General features: G+C 40.9%; 1 protein-coding gene across 11 annotated transcripts in view; it reads right to left on the minus strand.

The window, feature by feature from the left end:
• The window catches only part of PAM (peptidylglycine alpha-amidating monooxygenase), a 272,458-nt gene that overhangs the window by 240,093 nt on the left and 10,417 nt on the right, over positions 1-21,948 (minus strand). Inside the window, exon 2 of one of the 11 annotated variants that reach the window (XM_059724978.1) lies at positions 9,196-9,239. The exons of the other annotated variants lie outside the window; for them this stretch is intronic. The gene's annotated coding sequence lies outside the window, so the exon portion shown is untranslated. The remainder of the gene's footprint in view (positions 1-9,195; positions 9,240-21,948) is intronic. 11 annotated transcript variants of the gene reach the window in all.

The raw sequence follows: 21,948 nt of genomic DNA on the forward strand, positions 1-21,948 counted from the left end.
ATGTGAAAGACCTATCATGATAACACACTAAACTCATCCAGCTGGCTAGAAAGACATTCATAAAGCCATTGTGTGTAAACACACACACATCAGGTTGGGTTTTTTTTTTTTTGGAATAAATTACATAGTAATGTACATCCTCTCCCCCAAACAATGCTAAGCAGAACCCTTCAAGATGTGTATCCTCTATTCAAATACTAAGTGAGGAGTAGAAATCCCATTATTTGAGAGATTTAAAAATACAACCAACACTCCAATGTAATTAGGGAAGTACCAAAACTGTGATTTCTGCAGGAAAATGCGAAATCAGGTATTTCCTGTGAAAATCAGAGAAATCTACAAAAAATAAAAAGGAGTCTTACAAAAAAAGTGGGGAAAAGCAGGACTTCGAGTAAAAATAAAAGGTTTTTCTTCTCTCCACACCCCCAGCTACTGACTCGGCAACAGGGCTGCCCTCAAGTAGCCTCTCAGCCCTGCAGCCTGGGCAAACAGGGACAGGCCAGCCCTGCTTTTTTCCTCCGCATCCACAGCCACCCAGCCTACCTGGCAGGGTGGATTTGATTTAAATCAAATCCATTTAAATCGTGGCTTAAATCGCTGATCAGGAAGCCTTGATTTAATCAGTTTTCTACAAAAGGTGCATTTGTGTTTGATATAACTGTAATACATATTATTCACAACTCGGAGATGGATGTAGGTTTCGTTTTTAGAAGGTACATCCTATACATTTGTAAAGGAATGATTTATTTTGATATTTTTCAGATTAATTTTGAAGCTCATAAAACTGAATTATGACATTTAAATAGTTTTATTTAACTAAAACAACAAGTTTATATATTTTGGATATTTTTCTTCAAAAACAAACATATATAATTATTTTAACAAAACAAGCATATGTATTTTTGAATTTCTAACTCTTTTAGTTATGCAAAATGTGTTTTTAACAAAAATTGAATAGATTATCTCAGCCAGGTCAACATGAGAAACTTAAAAAATACTGGGTTATGCAGCAAACTCAGTCTTCACTTTCCTCTTCCTGTTTATTCATCAACTGGAAAAGACTGACAAGCTTTCCTGCTTTTTCAGTTCCCAAGTGATTTCTCAATTTAGAATGAAGTAGTCCAAAGGAAGAAAATATTCTTTCTACACCTGCAGAAGAAGCTACAGCTGTTAAAAGCTAAATTATCACTTCAATAGTCTCCGATGGCTTAAGTGACTTCCACCATTCACTGGTGTGACTTTCTTTAAAACCTCATCAACAAACATATATTTCTTGAATGGTTCACCCTTAAGTCCTGAAATATACTGTAGTTGGCATTATGGAGGGATGACTGCTGGATGCCCACGTCATAGCCAACTCGTCTTCTTCAGCAGTTAAGGATTGACCCTGGTACCGAGTATTGAGAATACTGGCATGAAATTGAGCTGGAGATGGTGCTTGATCCATTTTTTTTTAATGCCTGTAATTTAACTCTGTCATTGCGTATTTATCTTTTCAAGGTCTCCCTCAGTTCCTTCCAAATTTCAACAGCATCAGCAATAAAACAGCAATTTCAAAACAGTCCACTACCAATTTCCATCGCACATCTTGTTGGGAGAGTTAGTTTGGTTCCTCCTGCTTTCTTCAGAGCAGCTGCTACAAAGTGATTTTATGGAAGTTTTTGGCATTTCAACAACATTAGCCTTTTGTATTTCTGAAGCACTGGAGTCTTTGGGTGAGAAGTGCATCAATTAAGTGCTGCAGCCATACTATTAGCTTGGGGCTTTCTTCACTTCTAGATTTCTTTTCATCTTTGATACATTTGCAGCACTGTCTGTGACCAAACTATACTAGACATTTGAAGTTTTTTCACAGTTTGTTATAGCTTTTACTTGCAAGTATTCTGCAGTGTGTGCATTTCCCAATGTATCAATTATTTCTGTAAGGTAGACAGTCCCTGCTTCTGTTGTCTCACAAGCACATATTATTGGATCATTGTAGACATTGCTCCACCCAAGACTCAGGTTAACAATTTTCCCCTCTAGACGTTTTGCACACTGTTCAATATTTATCATACGCTTTACCCAGCAATATTGTCTCAAATAGTATATAATTAAAATGTATAATCCCTATTCCATGAAGACATTTTTGAGCTTTAACACATTGCAAATTAAAACCATCTTTATATAGGTTTCTTTTTTAAAAAAGAAAGCATCTTAACAAGGAAAAGTGATAAAATAAAAAAACATGATTTAAATTAAAAAAATCATTTTTTTTTTTAAATCATTGATTTTTATCCACCCTGCTACCTGGACCACCCTGCAGTAAGTGGGTGCTGCAAAGGCTGGGGGATAGGGCTGGAAGGAGCGGAACTGAGCCATGGCAGGGAGAGCAGGTCTGGGCCAGGGCGGGGAGAGCCATGTATATGAACACCATGTGCCCCCGGCGGCTGCAGGGGGCATGGGCTGTGCTGGCGGTGGCAGGAGCATGGTGGCGTTAAGTGGGGGAGCTTCCACAGATGCTGCTGGCACTGCCAGCGGGAGGGCGGGGATGGGGGGGTTGGCAAGCATTGACCAGGGGTGCACTGCTATGCCTTTTCATAAGGGGTGCACTGCCACGCTCAGGGGGTGCACGTGCATCCGCATGTGGCCTAGCCCAAGGGCAGTGGGGTGGCAGCAGCCCAACCCTGCACCCGCATGAGGCTAAAAGAGGAGCCCGGGGGGTCTTATTTTTCCCCCTGTGCAGGGCCAGCCAGGTGGGGAGTGGGGTCAGGCTGGACCAGTGGGCAGTGGCAGCCCATGTGTCTGCCAGCTGCTCAGGCCAATCAAAGGCATGGGCGACCGGGGGCAGGAGGAGGGGAGGGGGGGTCAGATGTGATCGGCTCATGAAATTGGAGCCCAGAGCCGGAGCAAGTCTGGGAAATTTGGCCCTGGGCTCTATGATTTAAATTTGAATAAATCCCTAAATATAATATGTAATCTAGAAAATAATTTTGTATGCCGATAACAACATGCATTAATGACCTAGCAGTAAAATCCTCCTCCTCTCATCCCTGCGCCAGTTCTAATTTCACTATTGCAAAGCTGACATTACCCAGTTATGCAAACAGTACAGATCATGGTACCAGCACTCTGTGTGTATAATAAATAGATGCTATTTCTTTCTGGTCAAAAATTTTAAAGCTGTTCTCCCATCCTACCATCACTTTATCTTAATTAAACCAGTTGTCTACAAAGCAATAATGTTTGGCTTTAATCAAGCAAGAATTCTCCAAGCCAAAGCTCAATAAACATTAAAAGATTAATGTTAATAACATGTTATACTTGCCATCATCTTGAATTTTTGGGCATTGTAAAAGCTAGCACTTTATAAAATGCATGTCACCAATTCACTCAGTGCTAAAAATTGTGCCAACAGTCACTTATTAGATCTGTCGTGTCACTGTTTCCTACTGTACCGACTGCTTTAATTATACCAGTCACAAAAATGGAAAAGAATGATAAGGTATATAGTACCAGTTTTTTAATATAGTTAATATCCCAAAGGCTCATGCTTAAAAGGGTTCCCTCTCCGCCAACAGTTCATAGTGCTTTTCTGGTTTAACTACTAAATTACTCTGTTCTTTTAATTTTATCTGAATGAATTTTATAACATCATAGGTAAAGATGCTAACAAATATCTAACAGTTTATGATACCCTGAAGAGTTAAAAATTCACATGACTTCAGAAGAACTTTGCAGCTGGCAGATAAAAGTGAATATTTTACACTCTGCAGTTCTCCAGCTTTTTTTGCAGTGTGCTATAATGCTTTTGTAGTTCTTTGCTGGGAAAGAACCCCATTACTTCAGGTGATAAAACCCAATATCTTGCCATACACAAAGCAGGTTTTTCACTAGGCCTTACTTGCAGTTTAAGTACCTGAAATTAAGCAGATGCACAGTGATGTACTTAATCACACTTAATACTCAGTAATAAAGAAAAAAAACAAGTAACTATCACATGCATTAATCATTTAGGACGAGTATGCATACATACAGTAAAAGCTCTGTTATCTGGCATCCCCTGGTTATTGAGCGACCTGAACACGTGTCCTTGCCTTGTTCGGGCCGCCGCTTCTCCTGCCCCTCCCTCAGTGTTGTCGCCCCTCCTGCAGGCCCTGTGGGACAGGGAGGTGGGCCATGCACAGCCTGCTATGACCCTGGGCCGTGGGGGCTCGGCAGAGCAGGCTGCTTTGCCCTGGGCTATGGGGGCTCGGAGAAATCGGAAGCGCCATGGTGGGCACTTCCAGTTTCACTTTTCCTTATAAGCCGGCATGCTGGTTAACAGAGCATGCCAGCTTGTAAGATGCCGTTTACTGAAGAGTTTACTGTATTACAGTATGTAAAAAGCACTGAAAGTTATTTAAGTTGAGAAACGTATCTATTGTTCTTTCTCAACCCCCAAGTGAGTCTAGCAAGCATGCACTACAACAGTAATTCTCAACCAGGGTGCTGTGGAACTCTGGGCTACCTTGAGATCTTTTCAATTAGAAGTGCACTGATACATCAGTCTATATCGTATCAGCACCAATAAAAGGAAAATTGACATTATCGGCAAATCAGCTTTTTTTGGCTGTTGTGGCTAATAATGTTGCTGATAAATGCTGCGTGCATGCATGCAGCCAGCCTGGCAGCTTGGAGAGCAGCAACCGGCTGGTAAGACTGTTGGGATGCACTCAGGATGGGCAGCAGCGACACTGGGAGGAGGTAGCCCCTGTCCCAGCACCACCGCTTCCTGGCCTAAGCACAGCTCTAGCCCAGCCCCACCACCGCTAGGAAAAGCCCAGCACCACCCCAAACCCTTACCCCATGCACAGGTCCGGGGGTACATGCCCACTATGTCTGTCCCAGGGGTGTATGCAGTGCCAGGAGCGTGCCGCCCCACCCTCTGCATGCCCCCCCGGATGAGCCACTCCCTGTTCTGTCCCATATCCCACCCTGGCTGGGCAACACCTGTACCTGCGCCTGCCCCAGCCTCACTCCCTCCCTCACCACAGAGGCTTCAATCTGCGCCCCCACCCAACAGACTTACCAGCTGAACACTGCTCTCCAAGCTGCTGGGCTGTGTATCAGCAATGGGACTGGGATCAGCTGATATGGCTCGTTAATAATCAGCTGTCTGTATTGGCCCAAAAAATCTTTATCGGTGCACCCCTATTTTCAAGTATGACATCGTATGCTACACAGTGTTAGCATGTTCAGTGTGCAAACACAATCCACAAGATAAACCCAGAGATTTGAAATGGGAATCCATAGCATTAAAAACATTCTAACCTGTTGTGGGCTTTCCGAGTTCTTTGTAACATAAGAATTGTTCTGTTTTTTTTTATGTCATCAAAAATTGAGTGAAAACCAAGAGCTGGTATTTTTCTAAAGAATATCTCAAGTCTAAAAAAGTTGACAACCACTGCACCACATGCTATACAGCATGCCATCAAGTAGTGTATTTCAGGCTCTTCCTCTAGCCCATACTGAGCTACATAGCACGTATCTGTGTCTCATCCTTACCTGAAAAGAACAAATACTGTGCTGTTTACAGCAAATGCTTTAGAAAAGGGCACCAAAACACCACATTCCAAAACTATGGTATAACGCTCACTTCATCTTGTTATTAAACACGTCAAGTTAAAAACTAAGCAGACTGAGAAGAGAATAATCTTAAGAATCAGTTTTCACAAATTTTAAGCAACACAAGAAAACAACCACAGATTTGATCTACATGAAAACCCCCAGACCTTTAACTACAGAAGGGGATACAATTAAAAGTCAGAATTTAAACCCTGTAAAGATATTTATAATGAAATCAGCAGCACTATTTCTTCAAAAGAAAACTGTCTTGTTGACTGCTCATCTGGAGAATATACAAGTGATTTTTTAAACTCAGAATGTTATGTTTTGCCATCCAAAATAATAATGCTACTCCAATGTGCCTGACATTGAACATTCAACATTGGTGCAGTAGGACAAAATAAAAACCACCCGTTGAGAGCAAAAACAAAAATATAGAAAAAAATTCACCACACTTATCTTGTACATAATATTCTATAAATTCTGATGAATCAAGCAGTGATTGGTCTAAATATATAAAAAATAAGAAATTTGGATTAAAAGGGAACAGTATTTTCATAATGACATTCTAGAAAGCATTAGTAACTATGGACTCATTCAATAAACTCAAACTGCATGATGAAATTGCTATGTATGTATGAAAAGGAAGGGTTTACTGAATTGCAAAGATGGGAGAAGACTGGGACAGGCATACTGTTTCCCACCCCCACCCCACGACATCAACTGTTCTACACAAGTTAAAAAAGTAACCCCTACATTCCTCTTAGGTAAATTCCCTGATCATATTTGTGTCATGGAACATATATGCATGTAGACAACATACAACAACCGATAAGCACATAGATGTATATTTAAACAGTTATGAATAAGTCTGTTTTTTCTGAGAAGCCTTCACCAGTGTAGCATGACATCAATGCTTCCAAGGGTTTTTAGGACAACATCCAGATGGACTCACTGCTTATCCACTTCTTCCACATACCACTGTGCACTGATGTTCACTTGGAGTGGGGGTGGGGAACGCAAAGGGAAAGCAGGAACAAATATACACACACACACATTTCTGAGAAAGTTCCCTTGTTTCTCACTATGCTCAGATTTTCATAAATTTACCTTACCCAGTAAAAACTGATCTGATAATTCAGACATAAAGTTAAAGAACACCAAACAATGAGAATCAAAGCTTGGTCATAACATACTGAAAAATCCCAGACCATAACTATATGCAATCTGCACTTAGTTATTCCAATCCTTATTGCACAATTTTAAAACTCCTAAAATATATCTACTTTCCTAAAGTATGCAGGAATTTCGTTAGGATTCTGCTTAGAGATTTCTGTCTTAACAGGTTTGCTTTGCACAATACAGAGGGATTTACTAAGCAAATGAAAGTCAGCAAGAGAGTCAAACTACACTGTTGCTTTGAAAATACTTATTGTGTTAAGTATTTACAACATAACAGGCACCTACATTAATATATCAATATTCAAATGTACACAGAAAGAAAGACATTCAGTAGATGTTTCCTGTAGTTCAACATGGCTTGGAAGATTAAAGCGTGCACCTGAATACAGCTCTACAATACCCATATGCATTTTACTGCTTGTAAACATTGATCCTTGAAATGTACAAGCAATTTTTCTTGTCAAAGACGACCAGACTTTCCTTTCAGAAACACACCAGGAAGATAGTAACATCAGTGCACACTAAACCACCTTCCTACATTTATGAAGGTGAGACTGTGCACATTTATAATGAATGTGAAGCAGCCAGGCATTTAGCAAGAGTTAAAAAAGACTGATTAATTATACCTCATATTTCAAATGTTAGACAATCAAAAGTCCCATCTGAACCCCAGTATTTTGTTGTTCCAGTCAAGCAAAGAGATCCCAGAGAACTATTCTGCACTGCTAATATACAGAACTAGATGTATAGAGAAGTACCCAGCTGCCTAGTTGCTTGGGCAACTATAGGGTACCCTTCTGTGACCACTCCCATTCAGTGCACATGCTGGAACGTAGTAGGACAAAACTTCCATTCACAATATCCCAGGACAGAGATACAGCTTCACTACTTTTTCATTAGTGACAACCAGCAAGGAGTTTTTGCCCCCTAGTCCCACTGTCTAGCTGACTAACAGTTAACTGAAGTTTAAACCAGAGACGAAAGATGCTGGGTGGTCAGGCAGCAGCCAGAGTGGATGGTGTACTCTTTGATAATCCTCACTATGTACATAAAAGAACTCTAAGGGATTCTGTTGGATCCTCCAATAATTCTGCTCTTGCCTACAGGCATGTTTTGAATATCCAGATTTTATATCTCCATATACAATACAGGCTAAAGTATTTCCCCTTGGGTGCAGACCATGCCATAACTATCCATGCCTTGGGACACGTTCAGATTTGATTACCACAATAAAAATTACAGTGCGTTTGTGATGATATGCAGAGACTCTAATATGCTCTTGGCAAAAAAAATATTGAGTTCACATAGGATTTCCAAGCACCAACCAGAAATATTGCTCTAGGAACAAACAGAAAGAAAACTATAAAGCTAAGGAGTGTTATTATCGTTTGATTCTAGTGTCTGTCGCCTGTTTTTTAATGGCCAAGAAATAAAGTTCTCAGAAATAAATGTAAAAAGGGGATTGGCCATATGACACTTTTTTTTTTTAAATCTTTAAATGCTTTCTTGATTTACAGTCAGATAACTGTAGCAGAGTGCAGAACCCAGGATAAATCAGCCCGTGTGGGGCCCAGACGTAGTGGCATTTGGGGGGGGGGGGGGGCAGGTGAGTGGCTAGATGCAAGGACAGCCGAGCTCTGTGGGGCCCGAGGTAGTTGCCCCGACTCGCTCCCTGCAGGGACGGCCCTGTTTACAGTATTCTACAATTACTACATTTGGCAGTGTTTCACACATGGAGCACATTATATTCCTTATATTTGCTCTTGATTACCACATGCTATAACCCTTTTCTTGCCTATAACCCACACCTTTCCCCCCAAAACCAGCTAGGGAAAAGTGGAGTGTGCTTTATATGAAGGGAAAAGAGATCCTATAGGTCTGAAAAAATGGCGGAAGGGAGAGAGGGGGAGTAGTGGGAGTGTTAATTGCTGCAGCTCTGGGAGTCATAGCAATTCATGCTGTCATCAGTTCCAGCCCCACTGTGCCAAATTTCAGAACCAGTGGGAAACCCCCTTCACCAGACATGTAACAGGATAGGGCCAGCATGCATGGCTGGTCCACAGGCAGACCTAGCACACCAGGTCCAACCCAGCATATGGCCCCAGACCTGACCAGGCCAAGTCCAACCCTACACGATGGAGCTATAGCCACACACTGGGGCAGACATAGCATGCTGTATTCGGGACTGCACACTGGCTCCAGGACCATCTGCTGGGTTAGACTGGCACATTGCTCCACAGCCAGCACGTAGCCCCAGAGCCAGCATGTGAGGTCAGACCAAGTATGCAGTTCCCAGCTCGGCACATGGAGTTGGACTAGTCGCACAACCCCGGACCTGGTGTGCTGTGTCAGTCCCAGATGGGGTCCGCGGGACTGGCAGCAGGCTTTGGAGCAGGCTCAGCTCCCAAACTGCTGCCATTAACGTACCTCAATAGTAGATTCTGCACCCCCCTTCCCCTCTCAGGCTCCCCCTAAAAAAAAAAATAAAAAAAAAAATCAAGGTGTGTACAAGGGGCATGATATATGCTAGAAAATATAGTAATTTCCAAATGTAAATGTGAATATTAATTTTGATCAATAAAACCCTTTATTATTTGGATTACCTTCTGTCGTAGAAACTATGTTGTCTCAAGTACTAACTGCCTGGCCATCAAGATTAACACATTGGTTGCCAGTTCCTGACTCTTCAATTGTGACAAGAAATCCTCCAATAGACAGCATTAAAATGCTAGCATTTGCTTCCTTGCTTTCATCTATGAAAGAATTTGTTTGGTTATTTACTTAATAAAGGGGCAATTCAAGGAGAATAAATAATAAAAGGGGTAATTTACTTTGTGTGTCTAAATATACTTTGCACAGTACAATAATGAAGGAATAAACTGCTGGCCTTACATTAGAACAGAAAATGTTTTTTTTAAATGGTTCCAGGGTAGGAAGGGATGGAGATTCACCATTTATCTAGCACTGAAAATTTCAGTGGTATGGGAAAAATGAAAGGAAATGTTATAAGAGAAGTAGTAAGAATAGAATCTAGGGAATAAATTTAAGGCAAGTCTTAATGAGCATTCCCTTTTGCTTGTGTGTGGGAGATTCTTCCTGACATCTCAGATATCATTTAAAGCAAGTTATTACCTTAAACACATACACTGGTATTTTATACAAACCTTAAAAGCATGTAAAATTAAAAACCACTAGAGCTGTGCAAAATTTTAGCAGCTGTTTTGTTTTGGAGGTGTTTCAGCCCATTTGAGCGCCTGAAACACCGAACCCAAAATGAAACGGAAGGCTCCGAAATGTCTTCAAAATGAAACGAAACTGTCTGAAATGTTTCGGAGGCACGCTTGCGGAGAAACAAACTCAGAAGAGGGAGGGGGAAAGAGAGAAGGGGAAGGGCTGCTCCGATTGACATCTGTAGCTGGCCAGTGTCTGTGATCTGTCCCTGAGGTTGCTTCCAATCCCAGTGTTCTAGGGCAGGGACAGCAGCCTGCTATCATCCCGCATGCAGATCCAGAGACCCATGCTCCCCAGGAGGGGTCTGGCACAGCCCTGCAGCCCTCCTGGGGAGCACAGGTTACCAGATCTGCATGCAGGATGACAACAGGCTACCATTACTGGCTTGGACCAGCGCTCAGCACAGTGTGCGCTGAGCACCGGGAAGACTGGCATTGCCACTGGCCCCAGCCGGCAGCAGCAGTGTGCTCTCATCTTGCATGCAGATCCGGGGGCCTGCACCTCCCAAGAACAGTCTGGAACAGCCCTGCAGCCCTCCCGGGTTACACAGGTCCCTAGATCTTCACGCAGCATGACAGCATGCTGCCACTGCCAGCTGGGGTGAGCAGCAGCACCAGTCTTCCCATCACTCAGTACGGGGCGCGCAGAGCAGACTCAGGTGCTGCCACTGGGCCCAGCCAGCAGTGGCAGCATGCTGTCATCCCATGTGCAGATATGACCCCCCACCCCAAGTCTGGTACAGCCCCGCAGCCCTCCCAGGGAGCATGGGCCCCCAGATGTCCATGCGGGATAACAGCATGCTGCGGCTGCTGGGACATGATATGAGTTTTGCTCTGAACAGTTTGGGGTGAAGTTTCACAAAACCCCCTTCACCTATCTCCTTGAAACTGACCAGGCTTCATGCCCTCAGAAGGGGCTACCATCCCTGCAATTTTCATCCAATTCAGGCAAGAAATGACAACATTATAGGCATTTTAGTGATTCCCCATAATAGCCTATGGCCGAAACACTGAAAGAGCATTAAAACTCCAAAACAGATTTGGCCAAATCAAAATGGGACAGTGATACAAAACACTGAAATGAATCACTGTCCCTCTGAAATGCCAAATCCGAAACGGAAACAAAACATAGTCCTTTTGCACACCCCTAAACACCACCACCACCACACACATATCAAGTTGTCAAGAAGTAATCACAAGTCAAAGGCTAACTAACAAATGAAACACAATGGTTAATGAAAAACACTGCAATTCAGAAAAATCTATGACCTAGAAAATAAACTTTAGAAACTCATACTATCAAACGTCCCTTCAGCTGCAGACTAATGAAAAATGAAAGGATTCTTTTCTAAATAAGTTACCAAAGAAAACCAGGCTATGTTTTGCCTCTCGTAACTGTGGAACAAGGAGTTTAAGTAAAGCAGACAGTCTCCTTTCTTCCCCTCCCCTTTATATTTCTGTGTCAAAATGCATTTTACTTTCAGAGCTAGATTAAGAATATAATTCAGTGGAAATATGTATAGTATACATTTTGTAACTACTATGAATACCTCAGAAGTTTGAGAACAAGAAAGAAACCGACAGCTCATGTACGGCAGAAGAAATAGCCTTGGAGGATTCGGATATGCAAGATACCAGATCTGTTTTAAGATAAGATCCAGTTAGCTCCTTTTCAAGGTCTGTGTTGGTGCTTCTTTTCTGTCAGGTACATTAAGTTGCAGATAAAATCTAGGAGTGTATTTGTATTTTTATGTCCTTTCAATATATCATATTTAAAACAATGTATATTTTAAGCCACACAACAGGCAGTGAACAACTCCTATCCATGTAAAAATGGAAGTTGACAAAAGCTTCAGGGGTTGAAATAACTGCCTATTCACCTGCCTGGGACATGTGATATTTAGGCCAAGGCACTTTTTAAAAAAAAAAAGCAATTTCCCCTGTCCTCATATCAACATTGGATTGACAGAAGAAGCAGACTCTCCAAGGCTGACAGATGACTGCAGCTGTACACCCTCATATATCAGAAGCAAGAACACTACCCCAGGGCAAAACATGTATTGGTAACAGCAGCCATTGAAATGTATGAATGCTAAATTATGGGTGTGTAATGCTCGATACCCATGCAAACTGGCACACAATTAACTCAGCACAGCTCAGAAAAGGACCAATAGATTGGATTTCTTTAATCTACTCAGCAATTATTCCCAGCTTCTAAAACAGATAAATCACACAGCCATTTTGTCTTTTACAAGCCGTCTTGTTTTTTTTTGTTTTTTTTTTCAATTGTGAAATGCATTTGGAAACTAACAGAACACTAACACATAGCAAAGTATTTAACCCCCTTCCCAAGAAAGCACTTACTGAATGAAGATCTGAATGACCCATAACCCATACAGTTAGCGGAAACACAGATATGTCGATTCCATCCTTGCAGCAAGGATTTAAAAGAAGTATTCATTGATCAATGACAGAGTCCAAACTTACTTGATATCCCATTAGCGGTCATGAAATGAATGTACCAAAACAATCTAGATTTGGAAGTATTCAGAATTCAATGTGCCTTTTAGTGAAATTTAAACTTGTCATACTTTTCAGAGTTAATGGGCAATAACTACAGCCACCAATTCCTAAAATAGCATCTAATGAAACCTATTTAATAAACCAAATACAGTGTCTGAAACTGCAACATTTCAAGCTTGGAACTATTAATTTTCAAATGTATAATCACAGCAGTGAATCAGTATTTTCAAAGATTTTTATACAGGACTGGAGCTGCTAACATGGATAAAAACTTAACCTATAGATCAAGTTCATCTTGGATCAATTAAAAATGAGGCACAAGTTACAGTATTGAACACTTATTTTTACTGTGTGGTTAGAACCTGGAGACACTGTGGTTGAAAAGGCTTATCTGAAAACCTTTGTCCTAGACTAAAAGCTATGCTTCCTCTTCCACTGGAAGTCCAGAACAATTATAGGAAGAGAGTCTGCTCCTGTAAAAGTTCCCATTGATGACTAAAGCTAGACAAATTACAGTGAGTTAAGGGTTCTGTTAGACCCATCTGCTGATAGTTAAGCTACCCCGATTTAATTTTCACTTACCAAAATAGCTGTAGAGGGGGCACAAGGATAGTTTTTGCAAGTCCCCCATTTCCCCCACATTTAATTTGCTGTAAATTGCTTACTTGTGCTCATATCCTGAGGTAGGTATTTTACATTATCAGAAAAAGATGTTCTATTCTATGCTAAATTTTTCTAGAGCTTCACTCAGTTAACTCAAGGAAAAAAAGATACAAGGATGAAGACAGTTTTTATACTGAAAGCACTTGCATTCTATGACAGAGGACTTCTAAATATCTCTACCAAAAAACCAAAACAAAAACACCAATTCAAGTTTGGCTTCTGTAATTTGCTCAGATAATTGAAAGTTACTTAACAGTTAATTAGGCATTTAAAAAGCCAGAAGTAAAGCATGTGCAAAAAAGGATGCAGAACTTCTGGAAACTTAAATAGAAGCCTACCTACATGTATAGGAAAGTGGTCCAATTTTTGAAAGGCCAACTCTAGACAAGCACTTTATGTAATATACATTTTGATGATATAGCTATAAAGATGAGTTATTTTTCAATCTTCCTGTAAGTAAGATGAAGAGACATAAAATGATCAAGGCATAAACAAACAAGTGGACCTCTCATGTGGAATATTTTCAGTTAATGGGTAATGCTTCCCATTATGAGGCCCAGTTTCCTGTTGCTTATAACTTTACCTGATTTTAACTATTTGTGCTGAAGTTTTCTGTGCTGGATTTTTAACTTGAATTCACTTTGAATAAAAAAAAGAATCTCAAGCAGAATCCTGAGATAAGGCTAGAGGGAGGGGGGGTTGAAACACTTGACATAAATTTTAGACAAGAACTGATGGCAAATGAAAGCACTCTCCTCACACAAAGGTCTTTTGCAGTCCCAGGGAAAACGCACTCACATTTGGCCAAGCTATCTACATTTGGAAATACCACATCTTGCTCCAAGTCCATACACCTGAGCCAAAGGCAGAAAGAATCTCTTAGTAATCCCTTACTAGGCCAAGGAATACCTCGGAGGAAAAACTGCACAACTGCAACGCAGATAGGACAAGAGCTGGATTGAGGATGGGGCATGTAAATGGGAACAGGGAGACATGTCTTCTTGTCTCCACAAGGAAAGGGGAGGTGAGGCAAGGCAGAGACTGCAACTGGTGAAAAGGGAACAAAGCAAAGGAGAAAAAAAGGTAAGACTAAGATTGTCCAAGAAGACATGAAAAAGGAGAACCTGGCATGGGAATTCAGAGAACAGGGCCAAAGAGATAATGAGGGGAATAATAACAGCGGGAAAAGATCAGAACTGACTGGACAAAGAGAATAAGGCGAGATGTCAGGGAAAAGGGAAATGCCACTGAGAACGGACAGCTCTGGAAGTGAGACTGGAAAAAAAATAGCCAACATGGACAAGTGGTTGCATTTTGGCTGTAACCAAGAAACTGCTCTAACTTGGGTAGAAAAAGACCAGGTACAAATCCAGGGGTGAGGGCACAGTGGTCCAGTCATAGGATCAAAAGTAGGGCTGAAAAGACCTCACAAGGTTATCTAGTCCCACCCCCTGCTCAAGGCATGGTTTCCTTCTGTGGGTTTAATCTCCAAATCCACAGTGTATTACCTTAGCATTTTAGCACAGACCAAGTCCACAGAGGTCAAGGTCTTGCACTTGCTGTGTTCCATGTAGTGGACAGCATCCCAGATCACATTCTCAAAGAACACCTTCAGTACCATACAAGTCTCCTCACAGATCAGGCCAAAGATACACTTAACACTTCCACTGCAGACCAGATGGTAGGTGACCGCTGTGATGATGCCTTAGATGTGGTCTCTCAGAACCTTCTTGTGGCACTTCCTGAGCTCCTTGCCTCCCAAGACCAGACATCCTAGCTGAACCTTCACTTTCATGACCATCCCTAAGAAAACCATCCTAGCCACGCATCCTCTCAACTTGGAAATTTCCACGAATGGATATTCCACAACTTTTCTGTAGCCTGTTCATATTTTTACTACCTTCATCATCAGGAAGTTCCTCCTAATCTTCAGCCTAAATTTCCTCTTCTGCAACTTGAGGCCATTGCTCATAGTTCTGTCCCCTACAGCCACATAGAAAGGCCCATCTCAATCCTCTCTATACTCATCCTTCAAGTGTTTCAAGACTTATCAACGCCCCCATTAGTCTTCTCTTCCAGACTAAATAACCCTATTCTTTCAGCCTTTCTTCATATGTCTTGCTTCCCAGGTCCCTAATAATTGAATAACTGAACTCTTCCCAATCTGCCCACAACGTTCTTGAAGTATGGGGCTCAACACTGGATCCAGCGCTCCAAATGAGGCCTCGCTAGGGCTGAACAAAGAAGAATCATTTCCCTTCATTTGCATTGCAAGTGGCACTCCTTTTAATACAACCCAGTATACTCTTGGGCTCTTTTGCAAAAAAAGCATACTGTTGGCTCATTCAGTTGCACCCCTGTTCAATTCCTCCTCCATTCCTGACATCCACAGAAACCAAAGACCTAATCCTGTTACAACTGGGTTGTCTGGGTCCTCTTCCACAGCTTAAAGGGCAGCCAGCAGCCCTTGCCAAGTCAGCTGGGAGCCCAGCACCAGTCAGGCTGCCTGGCCCCTCTTCCTGCACTGATATGGCAGGTGCCATTGGCTGATTACCCAGCCAAGAGCCCAATCCTGAAATGTGACTAAAAGTGGCTGCAAACAGAAACTAAATATTTCAAGAACACTATGTATAGCTGAGGAAATCTTGCAAATTACTGCAAGATGACAGTAAACAACTTTTATGTAAATCAAGAGCAGGGCTTGAGTTTAATTATACCATTAAGCACTTTTGTGTGCAAGTCATTTTTGGAAGACAAACATGTCAACTTGACATTAGGAAACTTTGCTGTGTTTATTACTTCGTACAGGTCATCCTGTAAGAGAATTCCAGTTTACTCACTACTGCTTTGTATTTATAAAATAAGCTTTTGTCCGTTAAGTTTTTCTTAACCATTTTATCACTTAAGGTCATTTTCTAACGTTAGTTTGAAATTCTTCAAGCCACTATCCAGATCATCTTCCCAGCTTTTCTCCCTACCACTGTGCAGGGTTCCAACAAAGCCATGGCACACCATAATGGACCAGAAGTCTTGAGAAACTGAATAGTTCTATAGTGCACTGGAAGCTAATATCCACTCACTTCCATGAATTTAGATGTCTTCTGAATTAGATTCAGAAGACAAGGTGCTCCTACTATGACTGATTAACACATAGAAGTTTAATGTACCACAGAACTTTGCTATTTTCATTAGCTGCTTGCAACACTTTTTGGAGGATTTCTGGCACTAAGCAGCCAGAGACTCTACTACATTTTTCCAGGCTTCTGGTTCTCTACATCTACAAAGCCACCCATGTTCAGGAAAGCATCCAGCAGAGCTCCTATTCTAGATCCGACTCATTTCTGATGGCTTCAACGTCACCGTACGGGGCTGCCGCACACAGTTTTATGTATGATGTTCTCTATCAAAATTCTAGATTATTATTTGTTTGATTGATTTGTCAGTTCCTGCAATTTCTAGATAGTCACACACAAACATATCTCACTTGAACTCAAGCTACTATAATATTTGTCTCGACTTTTATTTTAGGAAGAGAGAGAGAAATCTAGGTTGCGGTGTTCATAGTAGATGCTTCTTTAACAGGGCAGTAAAATTTACAGTAAAATAGCTTAAAAAACCCTAATTAAGTTTGCATTAAGATATGGTAACAACTTTTTTTTTTTTTTTTTTTTTTATAGATTTTCTCCAGCCTGAGATGCATCATGAATTCATCGCAGCAGGTGCTGCACAGTTAAATAATTCTGAATCAAAAAAACCTATAAATAAATCAGATTAGAAAAAAGAAAAGTCCAAGAACATATCTGACAAAGTACCAACAACTGACTTAAAAATATCAAAAGCTCCTTTCCAAAGTAAGTTACACAAAAAAAAGGAAATAAACCAAAACATTCATGGACAGAAAAAAAAAAATGATTCCCTCCTGGAGCAGTGTGTATGCTTAAATAGCACATCTAGTTTATGAGTTAAATCAAGCTCTCACACTAGCTATGAAGGGCACACTCACCCACACAACTAAGGGCCAAATTCCATGAGCAGGTGGGCCTGAGGATGGACCAAGTCTGGAAACAGCAGAAAGCCTCTTCAAGGCTAGTTTTTCAAATTGGTTGGATTAAGTTCTTCTTAGGCTTTGCATGTCATAAAACCTACTTGCAATTCATTTCTCCGCTGGAAGCCAGTGCAAAGAACAATCCTTAATGGTCACAATCATTGAATACATTAATTGCTATGCTGCCAGCTATAAAGATGCTTTGTTGGTAGCTCACAAGAAAAATTCCAAAGGCAAAACTCTACATTACAGTAACAAAGTCTTTGTTCAAACAGACAAGTTCTGCTAAGTTATAAGCATCATCACCTTTTGCATCAGATAACTGATTCCTGAAGACTGCAAAAGACAAAGAACTGTTCATATGACAAATTCTCAACACAGTACGACACCAGGACAAATAGAGAACAAGTCATTTCACTTCCACTGAAGTTAGGTTCAACAGCCAACTATTACAGGTTTGGTACAAATTTTCATTCACATAGGTCCCAAACTCTAAAACACAGCGTACCACAAGCATGACAAGTGTTAAGTTTGATATAACAATGTTACTTGGGAAAGATGACAGAAAGCCAGGGAGTTAAGGGCCTCAGATACAAGTGGCGCAAGCTTGAAAAAAAATCTACTTTCACAGTAAGACTGAAGTGAGCTTGATCCACTCTTCAAATTTTTTACTGGATCACAGAAATGCAGCTGTGGATACATGTGTCACTGTGGTGGAGTAAGTGCTTAATTCTGGGGTCCAAAGCATTAACAGCTACTAGAAAATCATTAGCAAAAGATAACTAGGATAAACTGAATGGGACCTCATCTTTGACCATGCTGGAAGGAAAGGGGAGTAGATCTTGTGTATCCTAAACATGAAAGATGTTATCGCACACAAGGACCAATACTGAACTTCACAGGCCAGGAACAGAATATTGACTAGATCTCAGTCAGACCAACATGTTATTCAGATTCTTATTGATCTCCTCCACAGAGTGCTTAAAAGTTCAGTGACTTACTTTTGATCTAGACTTTTTTACTTCATGCCCACTGCAGTCTAGGATCACCTCAAATGTTTGTTTTAAAACTAGAGATAGTCCAGCTTCTTCAAATTTTCACCAGCTAGCATCTGCAAGTAAATACTCATTGTATATGTCTCTGATCTCAAAAAACAGCATTACTATCAGCCTGCATAAACTCTCTATATAAAAGAAGTCAGTCTTATTTGCAAAGGTTCACACACTATTTCCTCTGAAACCCCTTGCCCAATTATTTTAAATTGAGGTCATCATTAAACCATGAGGTCTCTTGTACTGATAAAGACAGGTTTTGGGCAGAAGCCAAAAAAGTCAAGCATTTCAGACAGCTAGATAGAATAAACCTTAAGTAGCTTATTGACAATCTGGTCCAGAGACAGCTGAGATCTGCCAAGAGTGCTACATTCGTTTACACAACAATTTAAGGATGTTCAAAATACAAATTCTACACACATGCGCAGTTGCCATCAATCAAGTTACTATTTGTGCACACCACAGCAACAATGATTATGTTCGTGAAAGCATGTGAATATTTCCTTTTATGATTGAAGGGTGATACAATCCTAAAGGGATGAGATTCTAGAGAATCAAAAAAGTGGCACAATGTATCTGGAAAAATGCCATTTAAGGGGATATTTTTATTTTGTATTATTGCATAAATACACTGATTAAAAGTTGAAATGCTGAGATAAACATTAACTGAGAACAGAAAACATGTTTTACATTAAAACATTAAGGGATTACTTAACAAAAGATTCTGTGAAACCTGCCCTAAGCTATCACCCAAGGGAACACAGACAAAACATACCACACTGTTAAACAAAAAGGTATTCACATCCAAAAGGTAGAATATAACAATATCTGGTACATCTAGGAATATCCAGTATTCTTAAAGGTTGACTATCACAGATACAGGGCTACCTGAACATCTGACCCCTTCAAATCTCTGAATGTACAACCAAGGAGTCAGGCTCTGTATCTTTACTCATTATGGGATGGAATTCTGCACTTCATCTATGCTTAGGTTGGCCTGGGTCTGTATCAATCGTTCTGGCCCAGTGGGTCTAAGCTTTAGTTCTTTTCTTTGGAAGCATATGGCCAGTAGTACACAACATCAGATATCTTTCTTAAAACTAAAAGTATTGTTTATTTTATAGCAGGAACTAAGTAATTTAGAGAGACAGAATTTGAAGCAAGCCATCTATAGGCCCATAGGGATTGTTTAAACCAAAGATTTTGGAAGTCCTGGAGGTAACCCAGCCAGGTCAATATTTTTCATACACCCTCAACAGGAGTCCTGTATCTCAGTCTGGTTCCTCTGAACCGCCACACCCTTTTCTGAGTGGGTATTCCCTTGAAAAGGTTCTTTTGATCATCAGTGTTGAGGGTCTTTTCCTAGCAGCTTTAAACTAGTTTGTACATTAGCTGTATAGAAGGTGCAAATTTTTAAACTAGCAATCCTTAGCATTGCCTCTAACAACTCTCAAGTGTATATAGGGATGTTATTTATCTTGTCCAGGCTTTTCCTTACTGTTCTTTTTTCAGACACAGTTAAGGGTATTACAAGATCATAACATACAGTATTCAGAAGGTACAGAAGAGTTCTAAAGCAGATCTTGGGGATACCAACAGCAGTCTTTTGTGGAAAAGGTGTTATTGTACCATAACTGAAGGAAACAATAAAACATTTACAACAAAAATATTTTTTCAGTGTCTTAAAAAAAATACAAGCACCATTCCCCAGGACAAATTAATATAGTTCTATATTTGGAAGAAACCTGATGTCACACAGAACTTTCTCCCTTGTCCTAAAAGTAGAAAGTGACCATTTTGCATCTACTGCTGTGAATTACTGACCACTTACAACGAGAGATATAGATTCTCCTCATCAAGGAGAGTTATCATCTTTCTTTCATATGATCCATAACTTTAAAACACCTTTGACACAATAAAATTATTAAGGTCTGTACCGCAAAGGAAAGACCATAATAACTCACTGCCACCATCACAGCTTGTGAATTATGGATCATATGAAAGATAATTGCCCTTCCCAAGTAAATTACATGGGCAATTTCTTATGGAATTAGAGGATAGTTTTACATAAATCACTGTGCCTTATTAACAAACAATGTAAACCAACTTGAGATTCTGTGATTGAGTCATAAAGGATAATATTTTCATGGCTGTGCAACCCTTTTATCAGAACAGCACCTTCATCAATCTGTCCCTAGAGACTGGCCGTTTCCTGAACAGCACTGGATTTGTTCAAAGCTGTCAATCATTGGCAGACCTCTTGAAAGAGGAGTCACCATTTCTGTAAGTTTCTAGAACTACAAATAGGATGCTACAGAATGTTATTATTTAAAACAAACTTGCAGTAAAATGACTGAACTATTAACTACTGTCTTCAAGACTGCTTTCAGAGATAAGGACCTTAAAGTAAGATGACTGGCAGACGCAGGGTTGGGATCAGGTGGGGAGTTAAACACACACATTTCCTGCTCATTCTATTAGTAGGCAGGAGCATTGCTGTTTATTTTATACCTTGGAGAGACCGTCCCTCTAAAGTGAAGTGTCAAGCAAATACCATATTTACCTAAATATGAAGCAAGTCGTCCCCATCCCCCCACCATCAACATGAGGGAAAAAGCCCCTCCTCTTAAATTAATAAGGTTCCCTTGCATGTGAAATACACTATCTATCATTAAACTGCTGCCAAAAGCAGCACATAGTCATGGAAACCAACACTTTGTTGATTAAACAAGTTGATTTAACGCAGCCAACACTGAACACAATTATAAAATATATGGCCCATACTGGGCAAACATGCTGATGGGAATGTTGGGTTCGGTTAGGTTGGGGTGTGGTGTTATTAATTGTTTAACCAGTAAGTGCTGGAATAACTGGTTAGCTTACCAGTTATCCTTTAGCTCCAGCCAAGTTCAGGTTGGCAAGAAAGGGTGAGGAAGGAAGCCCCCTGGTGCCCCAGCAAGACTCAAAAGGCAGCAGGCCAAGCAGAAAGGGGGGAAGGGGGGGGTGGCAACAGAGCAGGGAGAAGGGGACTAGTACCCATAGCTTAAGAGGAAAACAGGGAACAGACTTATCAATTAAGCAATGTGCTGCTTCTTCACAAGTGCTGCCTCCCTGCCAGTGCAGGGCTTCACAAGCCTGTGTTGTCTAACTGGGCTTGCCTCCTCCCCCACCTCAAAAAGCTCCAGGAGCAGCTCCCAGCAGCAGCTGTGTCCAAGCTGCTGTGTTACTGGTTAATTGTTTAACAGATATAATTAGAGGAAGTTAAATTAATATTTTTTTTGACATTTACATCTCTAGTGTGTATGGCCCTAAAAAAAGGGGGCAGTTGCTCCCTCAGAAGGGAATGAGCACCAGGCCTGAAGGTACTGCAATAACAGGCTGGCACTCGGAGAGGCTGGAGCAAGCTCTGACACCCGCCCCTGATGCCAAAATCCTCTTCACTACCACAGCTGAGTTGTGCCTTGCTTTCCCATTTCCAGTGATTCCTGTTTTTTCACCAGCCTTAAATGTCTGGCAAACATCACCAAACAAGGCCCCAAACAGCTCACCCAATATCCCTCTGTTGGACCCTCTCTCAGCCTGTCACATGTTATTAGGGTGGGCTTCCCCTAAATGAGGTGGTGCCAGACCAGGTGGCCCTGTGCCTCATCTGTATATACATTTCTGG

This window comes from Alligator mississippiensis, chromosome 3, assembly GCF_030867095.1.
Source record: "Alligator mississippiensis isolate rAllMis1 chromosome 3, rAllMis1, whole genome shotgun sequence".
Taxonomy (NCBI): domain Eukaryota; kingdom Metazoa; phylum Chordata; order Crocodylia; family Alligatoridae; genus Alligator; species Alligator mississippiensis.